The following is an 18,617-nucleotide window of genomic DNA, read 5'->3' on the forward strand; positions in this document are numbered from 1 at the left end:
GCCCCCGCGAAGGTGATGGGTCCCCTCACTGCAGGGGCGGAGCCAGGAAATTTGGTCATTGGGTTCACTCCATGACTGGTTGTGAGAACTTACTACTAGTATGTGAAGTGTAAAGTATAATTTTAAATTATCTTACAACAAAATTATAGCACCCAAAAAAAACATAATGAATAGAAATATGGTATCATATATCACACATTATGTTGCATTAAAAACTGAAGAGTGCAAGACATACCCGTTCAATAAAATTATAAAATCACTTGTTTACATATTATAAATAGAGTAGCATCAGCTCCACGTGTAGCTTCTCATCTTCCTTGAACACAGAAAAAACGACAAGTTAGTTTGACAAGTTTAGAATAAGTAGTAACAAGAGAAATAATATTGTAAATGCACTCACATTTTAGAGTGTCCCCTTTCGATCTTTCACTGCCTTAAAAATATTAAACACTGCATCATTGGTAATGGTAGAAAATATATCTTTCTCCACATAGCATATTAGACAATCCCTCATGAATTGATCACCCATTTTGTAGCGTAACTTTTTTTTTACAACATTCATAGCTGAAAAGCATCTCTCCACTGATGCAGTGGCAACTGGCAATATCAGTACTAGCTTTAAAAGATGATAAACCAAAGGAAACGTAATATGCTTATTTGTTTCCACCATTAGTTTAGCAAGATCAGCAATTCCATCCAAATTGGCGAACCTTTCATCTGCTCGCACATTGTCAATGTAAGTGCGAAGTTCAGGACCAAGATCATCCAATTTTCTTGAATCAAAGTCATCCGGATAAAACTCAGCTAGCTTCACTAAGTTGTCCAAGTTAAAAGCAGCAAAGGAGTCTTTGGGGTTGAAAGAAGCCATGTGTCCAAGCAATGCAGAATTTACCTCATTGAAGCGGTCATCAAACTCTTGAAGCTGCCAATCAATGACGGAATTAAGACACTCAATTTGATAATGTTGAAGGTTTGTCTTATTGGTTTTGTGCCGTGGTTTGTGCCGATTAACATATTGCTCCTGCATGTTTACATTCTCAATGTGATGCTCTTCACAGAATGAATGTGCCTTCTCAAGAAGTGAGTCCCATCCATTATCCCTTAGTTCTTGCAGCTCATTCCTTGTTCACTTCACACATGAGATGGCATTCAGGATGTCTTGATCCTTCCTTTGTAAAGACTGTGACAAAGTATTTGCATTTCCCAATATATGCAACATCATGTGCAAATAAAAAACAAAATCAAAGGTCTCAAAATATGCTACAAGACCACGTGCTTGACATTTCTTTTCACTTTTGCCTTCTTTCTCAACATATTTCAGAACAGACATAACTGATGGGAACAATTTCACTAGACTTGAAAGAGTCCGGTAGTGTGAGCCCCAACGTGTGTCCCCAGCTCTTTGAAGAGTTTGTTCTTGATTTAGCCCTGTGCCAGTGCTAATCTGCCCACTACCTATGGCTTTTATTACCTCCTCTCGATGTTTCTCTCTAATCATATCCTTTCTTTTGCAAGAAGCTCCAACCACATTGAATAAAACTGAGATCATGTAAAAAAAATCTGCAATATCATCATGCTTCTTTGATACTGCCACAATAACCAATTGGAGCTGGTGAGCAAAACAATGCACATAATACGCTGACTTATTCTCTTGCATAATCTTTGCTTTCAAGCAATTAAACTCACCGCGCATATTACTAGCCCCATCATAGCATTGGCCTCTAACCTGCTTTATGCTTAGTCCAATCTCAGTGAATAATTTTTGAAGAGTAGCCTTGAGACAAGTTGCTGATGTTTCCTTCACATGTTCAATTCCAACTAACCGTTCAATGATAAATCCACGCTTGCTAAGATATCTCAAAACAACTGCCATTTGCTCTTTGTCAGACACATCAGCGGCTTCATCAATCAACAAACTAAATACATCGCCCCCAATTTCATCAATAATAGAATTTAAAGTTATCTGCACAAAAGATAATTAACTTATTAGAGAACATTTGTTATTTGCAATAAAACATAAATAGAGGCGATTAAATTTGATGTTACCTTTGCAAAATAATTTGCAATTTCCTTTTGAACATCTCCACATACCCACTTACAATTTCTTGGAGCATTCTCAAGAACTACATTCCGTATAGCTTCATTCTGGTTTGCCAAAGTATGTACCAACTCTCGGAAATTTCCCTTATTTTTCGACTCCTCTGATTCATCATGGCCCCGGAAAGCTAAGCCTTGATGCAACAAGTATCTCACCGAATCAATGGAAGCATCAAGCCGAATTCGATTTTGCTTTTTTGTAAGATCAGTTTGCTTATCAAAAGCAACATGAATTGACTGATCTTGATTCATCAAAGCGTCACATCTTTTTACTGCTACATTGTGAAAGCTATTAACATTACCCTTACCCTCATGAGTATCGAGTCTGCTTTTCTTGTTCCAACCGTTCCAACCGTTAATTGCAAATGCATCACTTCCAGCTTGTCCCTCATTGTAATCTCTGAAAAGGTAGCAACACAAACAAAAAGCCTTATGCACTGTGTCACTATACTCAAGCCAACGATCGTAGTCGTTAAACCAATCTGGATTAAATCTCCGTTGAGTATCACCAATCTCCCTCTGCGGGTAATCAAAATTAGATGGTGGCCTGTAAGGTCCTCTCATTAAATATCTGCGCCTAATCTCATCTTGCTTTTTCGGATTTTTTGTGTAGTCTGAAATTCTCTTCCGATCAGCCGGATCATATGGCAACTCATCTAAATTAATTTCTGTATGAATAGTAGGCTTCGGAAGACTAGCTGCAGTGACATTTGATGCACATAGCCTACGTCTAGTGGGTGACCTTGATGTGCCTGTATCATCATCTCGATCTGGTGACCGAGTTTTCTTCAAAAAATACCGCTCCATAGCCTAGATCAATCAAAGTTCATGTAGAAAAATGAATAAAAAAACTAGGGTAAAGCAGTCACTGCGTACTGGTGTTTTAGGGTAGATAAAACATACAAAAAAAGGAGAGGAGATGCGGCTGTATCATCTAATTACCTCAAATCTTGGGTTTCAGTATTGCCGATGTCTCTGCAGCCGTTTACTTGCCGCGGGGGTGCGGCGGCGGCAGAGGCGTCGAGCGACAAGAACAGGCGAGATGGGAATTAGAGAAACGATTAGACGAACGATGAAAAAAAACAGGCTTCGACGAGGCCGCGTGCGTCTGCCTACGCTTTTCTCGTAAAAAGGATTACGTGACTGACGCACTCACGATTCAGGTAAAACGATTACGTGGGCTTTTGGTTTTGGGCCTTTTCCTTCCACGTATGTGAGGTGTGCTGGGGTCAGCCAGAATATTTTGTTGGGTTCACATCAGTCAAACACCTATATAGACCACGTCCGAGGCAAGATCCATTGGGTTCAGTTGAACCCAATGCCTATACACTGGCTCCGCCGCTGCCTCACTGGCGCCCGGAGTAGGTGGCCAACTTCCAGTAGGCTCATACAACCTTGTGGACTGCTAAGAGGAGACGGTACTCCCTCCATAAAGAAATATAAAAGCATTTAGATTACTACTTTAGTGATCTAAAGACTCTTATATTTCTTTACAGTGGGAGTACTATTATGACGATCATGATGCATGGAGTGAGTGGAGTGTTTTAACCCTTGGCCGAACAATTTAGGAGTTGCATTGTAGCTCCAATGGGGCTATGATCATCCGTCGGCAAATAAACATTGGACAATATTTAATACATGATGAACACTTCTAAATAAACGCAAAAACATTTATGAAAATACACTAGAACAAGAAATTTAAATATGATGAACCATCTTTAAAAAGTTTTTGTGCATCCTATATATCAAAATAGTTCTTGCTCACTACCTCTATTATCTTTAGCATGCACATATGTCACCTCATTCAAAGGTCCACAACAACATGCATGGCAATGTCTTCGTTATTAGCTGATTTCAACACATCTCATCCCATCAGACATGCCACCTCATCAAAGATCCACTCAACATACACGGGATTTTTCTTTCATTATATTATGTCACTTATATTCAAATATTTTTTTACTACACAATAATCAAATACTACAATATATACTCCCTCCGCCCCAAAATAAGTGACTCAACTTTGTACTAACATTATACTCCCTCCGGTCCTTTTTAGTCTGCATATAAGTTTTTTCCGAAGTCAAAGTATCTCTATTTGACCAAATTTATTGAAAAATATATCAACAATCACAATGCCAATTCAATATTGTTAGATTCATTACGAAATGTAGTTTCATGGAATATATATTTGGTATTGTAGATGTTGATATTTTTTAATATATATTTGATCAAACTTTGTATAGTTTGACTTGACAGAAATCTAATATGCGAAGTAAAAAAGGACCGGAGGGAGTACTAAAGTTAGTGCAAAGTCGAGTCACTTAATTTGGGACGATGGGAGTAATATTTAGTTTTATTTTTAGTTTATATATTATTAATTCAACTATGCATGTTTCATACAATCAAATTATTGAAATATATTGCAGAGATTAACGCATGGAGTATCCTCTAGTTTATATATATGTAAGTCCAAACTTTTTCAAAAATACTCATGTAATTTCGAAAAAATATATTCATTCAACAAGCAAGTGTTCACATATATTAAAAAATAATTATCTATTATGCTTAAATAAAACGGACTAGAAACCAGACAACAACAAAGAAAAAACGTGCGAACTCAAAGTAATTAACGCTTGTGAAGCAGCAACAACGTTGAACTGGCGGCCGTTGACGGTGCAGTGTGCGTCACTGCTTCTATATAACGCCAAAAGCGTGATATAGGAGGAGACCTCCGCTCCGGCGCCTAAGGCGCAAACTGGAGAGCCAGAGCTCACGCGCGGTTGCTCGCAGGCTCAGTCTCCCGCAGGCCGCAGCCAACTGTCTTATCCTCGGTCGCTTGCAAGTTTTTCTTAACACAATATAGACGAGCGGACGCTTATATATACACATATATGATCACCTTTATAAATGCATGCGCGCACGTGCTATGCCTGTAAGTATCTCTGAGAGACTGAGCCGGCATTTCATTTTAAGATTGTCGAAGTCGCTACTGATGCCTTCGTAGTCGACATGACCGTCTTCTCTCACTGAATGAGAATGAGCATGCACGTTTTTTTCCTGACTCATAGGGCGCTCGTTATAGGTTGGTACATAGATTCTTTTATCCTTGGGAGCATGTGTGAAAAAACAAACTAGTTTTAAAAAAGCTCGGCTATGTTATTCTATAATTTAAACATTCATGATGTTTTAGGAAAACCATGAATTTGGGGGGATTTTTTAAAAAGTCATGAATTTCGAAATTTCACATTTTTTTGGAAAACAAATCTTGAATTTGATATGTTCATGAATTTGAAAAACTATTTTCAATTTTAGAAATCTCATGAATATGAAAAACTATTTTCAATTTTAGAAATCTCATGAATATGAAAAAGGTTTATGAATTTGAAAAGGTCATGAGTTCTAAAAAACTCATGAAATTTTCAAAATCATTAATTTGAAAAATGTTCATGGATTTTAATTTTTTTTATAAAAGTTTAAAAAAAGGAAAAATAAAAAGAACTGAAAGCTGAAAATAAGAAAAACATAATAACCAACCATTGCTTCTAGAAACTATCCAAAACTGTTGAAAAGCTTGCAACTTCCGAAAAACAGAAGCAGTTCAAAGCTATATTGGGCCGAGCCATGCACCGGTATAACGTTAGCGTTCACCGGATGTGCGCCCGTACCAAAACACTTTGTAACTGGCATAATAAGCATCTAATATGATCTTCACAACTTTTATGTTCTTCGCCATCGTCTAGTGATTATCATAGTTTTGTGAGAATAAATTTCCTCTCGTTCTTTTGGCGGTGTCATGAGAATTGAGAGTTTTCTGTCCTCGCTGATCCGATTATTCAGATCTGATGAGTTTATATTGTTGTGTCATGCCATTTTTTGTTGTTCTGATTCTTTGTGAAGATGAAATCTTTTATCGACACCATGATGAAGATATAATGATTCAATGACCTGCACTTCTAGGGGATCATCCCCTGCCCAAGTACGTTCATCGATCAAGGCATTTCATCTTTTTGGATGGACGACTCAAGGCGCTTTCAGAAACCAGGTAATGTTCGTGCATGTGAAAGAGTGACAACATCGTTGCTCCAGTCCAATTACAACCTTTTTACCGAAGTTTTTGGAGTATTTATTCGAGCAGAGATTGACGCCATGAAGAAGGTGTTTTCAAGAGATTTCATTGTAATTTTTAGTCATAGGAGTTACTTTGTATTTTCTTGGATCTTAGGTCCAAATCAGTGTACCTGCAATTGTTATGAGTATGAATAAAGGTACAAATGTTTTTAAAAAAATATATAAAAAGTAAGCACCTAATAGGATTTGCCATAGGATGTCGGGAGCAACATATAGAGGGTACCCTCTGGTTTTGGATGCGAGCGGGCACCCGGGGGCGCACGGTAGCTGCCGCCACATGTTGTGCACGGGCGCACCCATGAAAGCACTTTTTTTCTTCTTCTGCATGTGTTTTTGTTTTTTGGATTTTTCTTGTTTTTTCTTATTTTTTTGTTTTCCTGGTGTGAAGCATATTTATGCTTCTTGGAAAGTGAACAGTATAAATGTGCTTCACGGTGAAGCATAACTGTAGTTTCGCGTAAAGCACAACTGTGCTTCCGAAAAAAAGATGCAAGATATGCTTTCGATTTTTTTGTTTCTGATTTTTTTCTAGTTTCGAGTTCTGTTTGATTTTCATTTTTTTGGTTATCGGTTTTTTACGAGGACTACAGTTCGTCACACTTATTAACTAGTGATCTAATTTTGAAAATATTGACAAGATAAACACAACGGTGAAAATGGTTTGTGATTTAGACAAACGGTTCAAGAGAAAAGAATATTTTTGGAAAATGAATCTACAAATAAAAGCACAAAACATCTTAGGGATTTCGTAGGAGATCTCCTTGTCCGCGTAATCAGTGTGAAGCGCCACCATACTCCCTCCAAAAGTACCAAATGCCTTTTTTTGCGGAAATCATCAGATGTGTTATAAAAGTTCACTGGAAGTACAAAACATTTTTAACATAATAAAAAATTACATCAAGATTCCAAGACCATCGAATAAACACTACTGCCAGTAGAACGAGCCGCCGACGCGCCGCTGTCACAGCCCCCCTACCAGAATCGGGCTGACCTTCTCGGGCCTGAGTGCCACACCTGTGAGGACTAACAAATGTCAACCTAAATTACTAACTAGAGCGGAGGCACCAAGATTCCCCTTCTCTCCATCGGCCGCCGGAGCGGCAAGCAGAGGGAGGCGAATCCACGGGCTCACAGATGAAGTCTGGAGGGAAGAGTCGTTTGCCATAGCTGTCTAGGGTTAGGGTTAAGGACCAAATGCCTTCTTTCCTCGTGTCTACTTTTATTTTTCTCTTCTCCTATTCAAACTAGCCTCTATTTGTTTTACTCTCGGTTTCAATTCATAGGATATCTGGAGGATTTAAACTCTTAGAAATTCATTTTATATATGTCCTTTGATTCATATTCTTGGGAATTTTTTTTCCTGAAAATTGCATTTGCAGTATGTTTTAGATGAAAATTTCCACTATGACTTTACTTCAAAGGATTGCCCCTTTTTCTTTCTTTTTTTGTTTGCATGGTTTCAAAGGACTGCCTACAAGTGTAGATTGCTCGTGCAAATCCTCTCTTCCTCACTTGTTAGATGCTTGGATCGTTGCTTTATAATATAAAGCGGGGGGAAACCCTTTTTCTTAATCCTATCTTCATCGGGCGAATAGTCATGCATGGTACCTTACATTACCAGACAATCATGGGGCTCTCACTGACTAAATGACACACGGCCGGCACAAGCTCGGCATTGGCCACTCATTGCGACGACTGAAAGATCGATCAGAGGCGGCAATCCAGCCAAACGACTCGGTTTGAATTCCTCAGTTGCTTCCGAAAGCGGCCACAAGATAACCACTTGCCGGCGGCCGGCCTCACGGGTGCCACCCTGAAACCGACGTGTGCCCAACCCCAACCCACGCATGCACGCTCACCCGTAGTGCCACGCACACTAGCTAGCTCTCCTTCCATTCGTATATAGCTGCAGTTTGCCGGCGTGAATGGCGATAGGTCGATCCTTGGATCCATACGGCCCAGACAGGATCACCGGACGTCGCTGGTCGCCTTTCGCTCTCCGTTGAAAACTCAGCAGGAAGCTGCTGATTGGCATCCGATGAGAGGACGAAGCTACTGCTATTCATACGAAAATCCAAATACGTACAGATCAGGAACACCAAATACAAATAGGCCTACGGGGTTACAGCAAGAGGTGTATGGAATTTTCGAGACTGAAAAGTTGAACACATACGCAATTGTTCGACCAGAAGCTCACGCACGGCTCAATTTTCAGAAGAAATATTAGCACTAGCATTTAGAAAGAAAGAGCTGATAAGTTCAGACTTGACAGATACCTGAATACATTCAGAATAGTTAACGTACCAAGTGGCCATATGTGCCAAGTAGCAGACGATGGAGGAGCCCTTTTTTGTTGCTGCGCGCGATATCACTGCCGCACTCACTATCCACCAGTCACGAGAGGATAATTCTATTTTTGACAAGATCTGACCCTTTTCGCGTCATGCCAACCGGGCCGTCGTCGTCGGTCGTTGCTGCTTCTGTCTGCTCCCGTGGAAAATTTCAGAACCGAAGAACGAGCAGGGCCGCGTGCTGAAAACGATCGGATTATGAATCCATGCATGCATGTTTGGTGCGAGATCGTCCTCCGTCGCCGTTGTTGAACGGATGGATTGTTCTGCAATGTTTGCATTTGCAAAGTGACAAAAAATATATTTTGAAACAGTTCTGCCAACTGATTATTGGAAAATGTAGTCGGCCGGCCAGCTGTGGCGACGGGTTTAGGGTTTGAAACTCGTTAAACTAGCGACACTCACTAACAAGCGTTACCCTATTTTGGTTAAGCTACGAAGTGTTGCATCCTGTGGGATGAGAGTCAGCCATTGGATCGGCAGGAGGGATAGTCACCGCTTGGGACGACAACCTCATGTCTTGCACTAAAATGGTTGCTAGCTCTTTTGCGTTAACCTGCGGGTTTGAGTCGCGTGCCGATGACCTCTTTTTTGCGGTCACAAACGTGTACAGCCCTTGCGACCACGCTTTGAAACCCATGTTCTTGCAATCGCTCATTGATCTTAAGACTGACATTTCCTGCCCCTGGACCATCATTGGTTTGAAAAAAGGTTTCCTCCGCTTTATATTATAAAATCATCGACCAAGCATCCAACACTGGACCATCATTGATGACTTCAACATCACGCTTCGGCCATCCGACAAATCCACCTCTCACTTCAATATGCCTGAAGCGCATCTCTTCTCCTCAACCATAAATACTCTTCAGCTTCAGGACCTTCCTCTTCTCGATCGGCGCTACACCTGGTCAAACCAGCAGGAGGTGCCCATCCTCGTTCGGTTGGACCGGGCGCTCGCAAATGTGGCATGGGCTACAAAATTTCCGGACACCCCCCTTTCTTCAATCACCAGGACAACCTCCGACCACGTCCCTATTCGCTTATCGGCTACAACATCTATTCCTAAGTCTATGGTTTTCCGTCTGGATCGCTCAATCCTAAATGCCCCCCTCTTCAAGGAAAAGGTGGTTACTAACTGGAAAGTGTGGGCCCCCGCCATGCCCACCTGGGCTCTGCTGGCATGCTATCCTTAAAAATTAAACATACGAGGGACATGGCCAAGAAGTGGATGTCCAACCACCGATCTCCCAGGATCCTTGCCCTTAACTGTCACACCACTATTAATTTTCTTGATAAACTCGAGGAGGCCAGACCGCTGTCCCAGCTTGAAGCTGATCTCCGTATCGCCGTTAAGCTCTCTCTTCACCGACACAACGTTACCATTGTTGCTTATTGGAGGCAGTGGGCAAAAATTAAGGACTGCATTGTAGGAGATGAAAACTCGGCCTACCTGCATATTTGTGCGTTGGCTCGGCAGCGGAAAATCAAATTCAATCTCTCACCCATAATGGCATTACTTACTATGCGCATTCCGACAAGGAGGCTATTCTCCTTTAATTTTTCAAAAACCTGGTGGGTGTGAGCCCCTCCGTATCTACCTCTTTCGACCTCGACAACCTGCTGCTTCCTTCCTCTTTAAACACAGCCTAGACTACTGACCTCTCGAAACACTTTACCATGGACAAAATCAAAGATGCCCTTTGGGCCATGAAAGACGATGCCAATCCTGGCCGGATGGTTTTGGCCCAGCTTTCTTCAAATCCAATTGGGACCTAGTCAAACTGGACCTTCTAAATCTGCTAAATGATTTTCATACGGGCACGGCGGATCTCCAGCGCCTGAGCGCTGCACACATCGTGCTTCTGCCCAAAAAAGCGGACGCGTCTAAACCTGAAAACTACCGCCCGGTTTCTCTCCAAAACAGCCCAGTCAAGCTGGCTTCGAAGTGCCTCTCTATACGGGCACAACCACTGATTGGTCAACTCATTCATTGTGAACAAACTGGTTTCATTAGGGGACGCGGGATTGCGGAAAATTTTGTCCATGCTTCTGACATTGTTCAAACATGCTTCAAGCGGCGGCTGCCGGCAATTGTTCTCAAACTCGATTTCCACAAGGCCTTGATTCAGTATCTTGGATAGCCCTTGCCAAGATCCTACGTGCCAAAGGGTTCCCGCCAATTTGGTGTCGCTGGGTTCAAAGTTTGAACACATCTGCCAGCTCTGCTGTTTTATTAAATGGTAAGCTTGGACCTTGGTTTCAGTGCCACCAAGGACTGAGGCAAGGAGACTCCCTCTCACCCTATCTCTTCATCATTGTGGCTGATGTCCTTAAACGACTTATTATCCAAGCTTCTGACAATGGGCTTCTTTCTCACCCAATTGCCAACGATATTCCATGCACTGTCTTACAGTATGCCGACGACACGTTAATTGTCATACCACCTGATGCTTCTCAACTCCTGACTCTCAAACATATCCTACATCAATTTTCCGAAGCAACTAGCCTCACTATCAATTTTCACAAAAGCACATTCACTCCGATCCATGTGGACCCTGATCTCTCGGCTAGCCTAGCAGCAATCCTGGGATGCCCGATTGCATCCTCCCACCAATCTTACTTGGGGCTTTCTCTTTCCACCCACAAACTTAACCTCAAAGATTTATTCTTCATCATTGACAAAGTTGATCGTTGCTTAGCTGGTTGGAGGGGCCTTCTTCTATCTCTAGCTGGAAGAGCTATTCTGGTTCGATCTGTTCTGCGTCCCCTGCCAATCTACGCCATGAGTGTCCTTCTCCTCCCTGCTGGAACCATCCAGGAAATCGAGAAACGTTGCAAGGCCTTCTTTTGGTCCGGCCAGGAAACGACATCTGGTGGCAATTGTAAGGTTGCCTGGCAAATTGTTTGTGCTCCCTTCGCCAATGGGGGCTTAGCTTTCTCTCTCTACCACACATGAACCGTTGCCTTCTCCTCAAGCACATCTCCAAGTTGCATGACAAGCAATCTTTGGGGGAGACTCCCTACATCGTCTCCAAATACGGCTGGTCGAACACAAATGATGTGGGCATGACAGATACCCTACAGACCCCTATTTGGCGGGACATCATGAAAGGTCTCGATTTCTTCCACGCCACGACTAGGGTGCATATTGGAAATGGAGCTACTTCCTCCTTTTGGCTTGATCTTTGGCTTCCCGACTCCTCCCAAACCCTCGCGCAACAATTCCCTGCCCTGTTTTCCCGCTCCAATCGTGCCCGCACTTTTGTGGCCCATGCTATGGCCTTGAACACCCTAACTTTGGACCTAACCCCTAGTTTGTCCCACGCAGCCGAATGCAACCTTACTGAACTACGCTCTATTTTGGCCACGGTTAACTTGAATATGCAGGTGGCTGATAGAAGAACTACAAGGGACGTAGGCAAGCCGTTCACCACTATGCTGGCATACCAGGCGGTTTGGCGGCCGAGGCCTACAGACACGCTCTCCCCGGCCATCTGGAGGAACTATGCACCGAATAAATGCAGAATCTTTCTATGGCTGGCCAACAAAGACCGCCTCTTCACAAATGAGCGGCGTCTCCGGCGGGGCATCGCCACATCAGCTGCATGCCCCTTCTGCAGCCACTGCGGATCCATCGCCCATCTTCTTTTCGGCTGCCAACATCTTGCTCCGCTATGGGCGGCCCTCGACAGTCTCTGCCCCGATGCTCCGCAGGGGATGTTCCAGGCCTGGGATGGAGAATGGAACAACAAAACCAGGTCAACAGTTCTGTTGGCTGTTCTCTGGAATATTTGGAAACGACGGAACGCAAAGGTTTTCCGGAACATGCACCTTGGGCTCCATGATATAGCGAGCTCCGTTGCGGACGATCTTAGACTCTGGTCACATCGCTGTAATAATATGCAAAAACAAATTAGGCTCCGTGATTGGGGCGCCATGTTGTTTCATCTAGGCGGGAGAATATAACCGCAACACAAGATGTAATTTTCCTTCTATGTTTTCTCTTTCGATACCCCATGTACTCTCTAGTGATCTTGGGATATGTACCACCCCTCACAGTTGGCAATAAAGGTTCAGGCAGGCGTAAGCCCGCCGTTGACGCGTCAAAGAAAAGTTTTACAAAGCGAGACAATGACCATGAAGGATGTGTTCGAGTTGCTACATCCTATGGGCTGAATTTTGTCAAATAAATTGAATGGGTGGGTTTAACTATAATGGTATACTAGCACTTAAGATAAAAATCTTTGTTGCGTAAAGTATTAACGAGCTTAACAAGTTACTCTTGAAACTTGTTAGCTTGTTCGTTAAGGCTATTAAGTTTAATGAGCTGAAGACAATGATTGACCATGTTCATTAATAATCGAACTACAAGCTTAACCAATCGCGCTATCAAGTGCTCATTTTTAACTCAAGAGCTACGGATTTTTTGGTCCAGCCCAAAATGCAGAGACTGATGTAATTGATATCCCCGTGATATTTATATATTATTTATTAAAAAAGGAAATACATCTCTACCCTGCAATGGATCGGTTATAAACTTGTGATTCCAAGTTTCTAGCAGTCGACATACAGTCAATAAAAGTAGGATAAACACGTGCACGATATACGTCCCTGTAGATTAGTACCGATACTTCCCGCAAAAAAAAAGATTAGTACCGATACACAGTATATTACTTTTGTCTCCACCTGCATATCTCGATCACTCAAATCGGTTCTTGACCCTTCTCGAAGAAATCTAAACTCCCAGACAAATATTTCGCATGGCTGTCTGGCTGGCATGCCCTGCTAACAACCATATGTGTTGAGTGGAAGAACTGGAATTTTCTTTTGCTTATGATTCAGGATATGTTCCAAGTCCAGGTCCCTTACTGCAGCTTATTGGCCATCCCTAATTTACAAACATCTTAAATGCTGGGACTGTTCACTAACCCTAGTATGAATACCATTAGCAGTTGGTAGTCGATGTGTGACAGCAACACTGCATGCACACGGGGCAAAATTCAGGCTTGTTATGTAATCCTCTGTTCCTAAATACTACTCCCTCCGTTCTATAATGTAAGATATTTTTTGACACTTCAAACATCTTACATTATGAGACGGGGGAGTATAAGTTTTTTAAAAGATTCCATGGATTATATACGAATGTATATAAACATATTTTAGTGTGTAGATTTACATGAGTATTTAACAAAAAACTATCACAATTCACGAAACCGTGCCTATAAACTACCACTTTACAAATTTGTGCGAAAAACTACCACTTTTGTTCTAATCTTTGCCTAAAAACTACCAAGTCAGAAAAGTGGCCGATTCGACTCGTTTAAGCGTGATTATGACAAGGTTGGCCCACACGTAAGCATTAACATGATAATAATAGTCAACCCCGCTAGATTGACCGTTATGACAGATAGGACCCACGTGTTCACTGGGACATTTCTACAAACACTTTGTATGCGTAGTGTCGCCGGGCCGGCTGTGGGCGAGCCGCCCACCGCCGAGCAAGCTAGCCGCCGCGCTAGCTGGACTCCGCGTCGCCGGGCGAGCTCGCCGGCGACCGCCGCGCTCGAAGCTAGTCTCCGCGCGAGCTTCCATTCCGGGCGAGTTGGCCATGGCTGCGTGCTGGCCTCCGCGACCTGGCCATGGCTGCCGCCGCGCGAGCTTCCATTCCAGGCGAGCTGGCCATGGCTGCGCGTTGGCCTCCGCGACTTGGCCATGGCTGCCGCCGCGCTCGAAGCTGGCATTCGCGCCTCTGGCCGAGCTGTCCTGGGTCGTGCCGGCGGATGGGTCTGTGGTCAACACATCTGCATGTTCAGCCACGATTTTACATCAAGGAAACTGGAGCTAGCTAGCAAGTCGATTGGAGTCTGGCTATTAGCTCAATTCGTCTTCCATTGAAAGCCACCGGAGATCTTCATGGGGAATTTTAGAAGAAGATAGGGAATTTTAGAGGAAGAAGGAAGAACTGACGTGTGGGCCTCATATGTTAACGGACAAAGTAACGGGGTTGACTTTTTCAGCTCCGACGGGTGGGCCCAGCATGTTATAATCGCGCTTAAACGAGTCAAATCGGCCACTTTTCTGACTTGGTAGTTTTTAGGCAAAGATTAGAACAAAAGTGGTAGTTTTCTGCACAAATTTGTAAAGTGGTAGTTTTTAGGCACGATACCATGAATTGTGGTAGTTTTTTGTTAAATACTCAGATTTACATATTTTGTCTCTTATTTAAATATCAAAAAGACTTATATTTAGCAACGTAGGGAGTACGTAGCAAAGTGTCTAGCTGTCTAAACATTTGAGTAATAGGTCTGACCTTGCCTGTATTTCAGGTGGTGCATTGACAGTACAAAATTCGCTCTACCGTCGGAGATCTAGAAACTAGAAACACAGTGACATCCATCTCATCTCATTTTACTTCGTATGTAGTCTTTTATTGAAATCTTTAAAAAGACTTATATTTAGAAACGAAGGAAGTATGGAGCAAAGTGTTTAGCTGTCTAAACATTTGAGTAATAGGTCTGACCTTGCCTGTATTTCAGGTGGTGCATTGACAGTACAAAATTCGCTCTACCGTCGGAGATCTAGAAACTAGAAACACAGTGACATCCATCTTATCTCAGGATGTATGGCTGGAAATATGTTTGCTACAAGTGGTGTATCAGTATCCAGTGATCAATAGCAGTCAGACTTAACTGAGCACTTTGTCAAAATAAATAAATTAAATTGGTTATTGGACTATTAACTGACGGATGGGTACATGCAGTCAATTGAAGAAGGATAAACACATACTAGTACATCTGTATCTTTAAAAATCATGCATGGTACGTCTCTGAAGATTAGTACACCATGCAGTATAGTATTTTCTTTGTCTCCATTTACACATCTCAATCACTCAAAATCAATTATTGACCTTTCTTGCAGAATTTTGCATGGCTGGCATCCTACCTGTTAACAGCCACATGTATTGGGTGGAAGAACTTGAACTTCTTTTGCTCGGACACAGTAATGCTAGCTCACGATTAAGACAAATGCTCAGAACCTCAGACACGAAGTATTTCAGCTCGAGTACAAATGGGCTTGGGTGAACAGTAAAATAAAAAAATGAAGACAAATTCAAAAAATTCTGAAATATTTTTATGGTGAACATTGACAAAATGTTTTCAGTGCTTGCAGAATTTCATCATGGAGTAACATTTGTGGTAGTCCTGGCAAAAAAAAAATTGATGGTCCGAAAAAGCTATTTTCGAAAGCATTTTGAAGCCCTGATTTTGTAATTTTTTGCCACCATTTCCACAAATACCATTCCAGGATGAAATTTGCAAGCTCTGAAAACATTTGTAAAAGAAAATTTCTGGATTTTACTGTTCATAACGAGCTCATTTGAGCTGGCCACCAGATGAGGACTTTCTCAAATGCTGTCCATTTCCCTACTAGTCATACTTTGTATTTCAAACATGCAATAGAGGTGCAGAATATGTTGTGTCATTGTGCAGAACATGTATTGGATGGTGCAGCATTGGTGCCTCTCACAACTACTCCCTTCGTTCCATAATATATGAGTGTTTTTGATACTGGTAGGCCTGCAAGGGGCATATGTATTGATGAACGCTGCAAGGGCCAACCAACTAATATTCCGAACCATTTGGTGAGCTACAATAATTGTGAGCTTGTGGTGCGGCTACCACAACCCTAGCCTGCTAGCTAGCCAATTGCACCAGGAACACCATACCAACCGTACTATATCCATCTCCAACCAAAATAAACAGTACCGGTTGTCATGTTCACCAAATGGACTGTCACGGGCTGCACAATCAGGGCCGGCCCTGGCGTATGGCCGGAGAGGCGACCGCCTAGGGCCCCAGCCTGGGAGGGGCCCATGATCTAGTATATGTAGGCATAATTCATTGAAATCACTAATTGAAAAGTACTCTTTGCAAAGATCACTCCTATCTTCTCAGGTTATGACAAGTGGCCGTTGCATGTGCGCTACTTGTCACAACTTGAGAGTTTTCTATTTTTCGTAGATCTATTTATTCAAAACTTTTTTCTCTCTTAAACTATGCGTCCAAATCTCGAACCGTTTTCACCGTTGGATATCCTGCGTCGAAATCTTCAAAACTATATCTCATGTTGATAGATTTTGACAAACTTTTTTTCACGAAAAAATCCGATCGAAAAAAAAACCCGGTTTAACGGTTTTTTCTTTTTTTGTAAAAGAGCCACGACCATGACTCTCGCGAAATCACAGCCGAGCCTCTCACGGAAGCAAAAGTGTGCTTCTCGCGGAAGGAAAAAACACAAAAAACGCGTTTTTATCGTTTCTGAGAGGCACGGCCGTGCCTCTCATGAAAGAACAACCGTGCCTCTCGTGGAAGCAAAACCGTGCCTTTCGTGGGAGAAAAAAAACAAAAAAAATATGTTTTTTCGTTTCCGAGAGGTATGGTTGTGCCTCTCACAGAAGCAAAACCGTGCCTCTGCGGAAAAAAATACGTTTTTTCCGCAGAATTATTTTGGTCCAAAAGCTAAGAAAGACGGGTGAAAAACCAAAAAAGTAAAAAAAAACCCCAAAAAATGTTTAAAAAGCCAAAAACATGTGCGGCGACTAAGAGCGCGTCAAGTGACGTTGATTGTTGCAAGGCTCCTGAAGGAGCCCTCATCAACTAGTTGCTCCCATAATTTGTTCCTTGTCCCGCGTGCAGCTACGGCTCTTCACGGTCAAGCGCTCGAGGTCAATTCGCTCATAGGACGTCCGTATATGCATGCTTGCACGCGCTTGCAGCGATCGTATGTGCCGCGTGCAGCTAATTACGTGCCCGAACCGGAGTACTACTCCAGTATTATTAGACTGCCCGTGTGTTCTCACGAGCCAATATATACATTTATAAACAATGCTCATTTTCCTCCCATAAACGAGTATTTTGCACGTAATGTTCATCCACAGCATAAATGAAAGCATCTTCTTCTCTCTTCTCTTACAAACACCACACACTCCTCTAGCCGCTCTTTTTCGTTGGACTGGTTGTCTAGCACCTTTTCTGTCCATATATACATTATTCATCCTCTCAATCTATTGCCCCTTGACTTTGCATGTAGCTTCCATGACGTTGTTTTGTTGTCTTAAAACAGTACAAAGACAACCTGACCACGTCACCTTGCTATTCTAATTCAAATCCAAGGTAAATCTAGTAGGATACATTACATTTTTTGTTGGGAGCTAAACTTTTTCCCCTTTGTTGGAGAGGAACCGGAAGCGGGCATTTGAGTTGTAACAACTCCTGCGTGGATCACCCATCCAGCATTCTACCAGACCGGGATTCGGGATCAAGATGCGGCAGATGACCTATCCAGGGCACACGCGCCTGCATGCATGGAGATAACAACTTGAGGATGGCTTATACGCGCGACGGGCTATGAGGGCGACTCCCCGGGCGACGGTGGAGGCGACCACTGAGGCGCGTCGCCCCGCGGCGGCGGACCGGGCAGGCGTCGGCGGCCGTTTCTGGGCTCTTCTGGATTCGGACGACGAGGATGCCGACGGGGACGGAGAGGATCCAGGCGGTTCATCAACGTCGCCTACTCCATCGGATTTGATTTTAGATTTATTTCACGCAGGTTACTTCGAGGATGATGTAGCCACAACTGTAGACTCGATTTTGCCGGTGGAGGATCTGGCGCGGATCGGGCTACATCCGGACGAGAGGAAGGAGATGGTGCGCCGTGTCGTTCACCGGAGAACGGCGGCGATGGCGGTCAGGCCCTGGAAGGGCCCCATACCTAAGGTACGCCTTCCAAACCTCACGCTTTTCGATTTAATTCATCCGGATTCGTGGACGGTGGTCAAGAAGAGAAGGGTTGATCGCCGGTCGAGAGCCGGATCGCTGCCAGCGGCGGCGGCTGTGGTGACGTCGAGGTTGCCGAGCGGGATCCGGGAGGCTCGCAGCGAGCGCTTGAACGAGCTGCTGGGCCGGTTTGGGCCGGATTCAACTTGCGTTGACGCCTTGCTAGGTGGGCCGGAGATGGCTGGGTATGAGGCCCAGGCCA

General features: G+C 43.2%; 1 pseudogene; it reads right to left on the bottom strand.

Moving 5' to 3' along the window:
• Positions 1-230: 230 nt before the first annotated feature.
• Positions 231-3,204, bottom strand: LOC123187494 (zinc finger MYM-type protein 1-like; annotated as a pseudogene).
• Between the last annotated feature and the right edge of the window lie 15,413 nt (positions 3,205-18,617).

The sequence above is a fragment of the Triticum aestivum genome, chromosome 2A, assembly GCF_018294505.1.
Source record: "Triticum aestivum cultivar Chinese Spring chromosome 2A, IWGSC CS RefSeq v2.1, whole genome shotgun sequence".
Lineage (NCBI taxonomy): Eukaryota > Viridiplantae > Streptophyta > Magnoliopsida > Poales > Poaceae > Triticum > Triticum aestivum.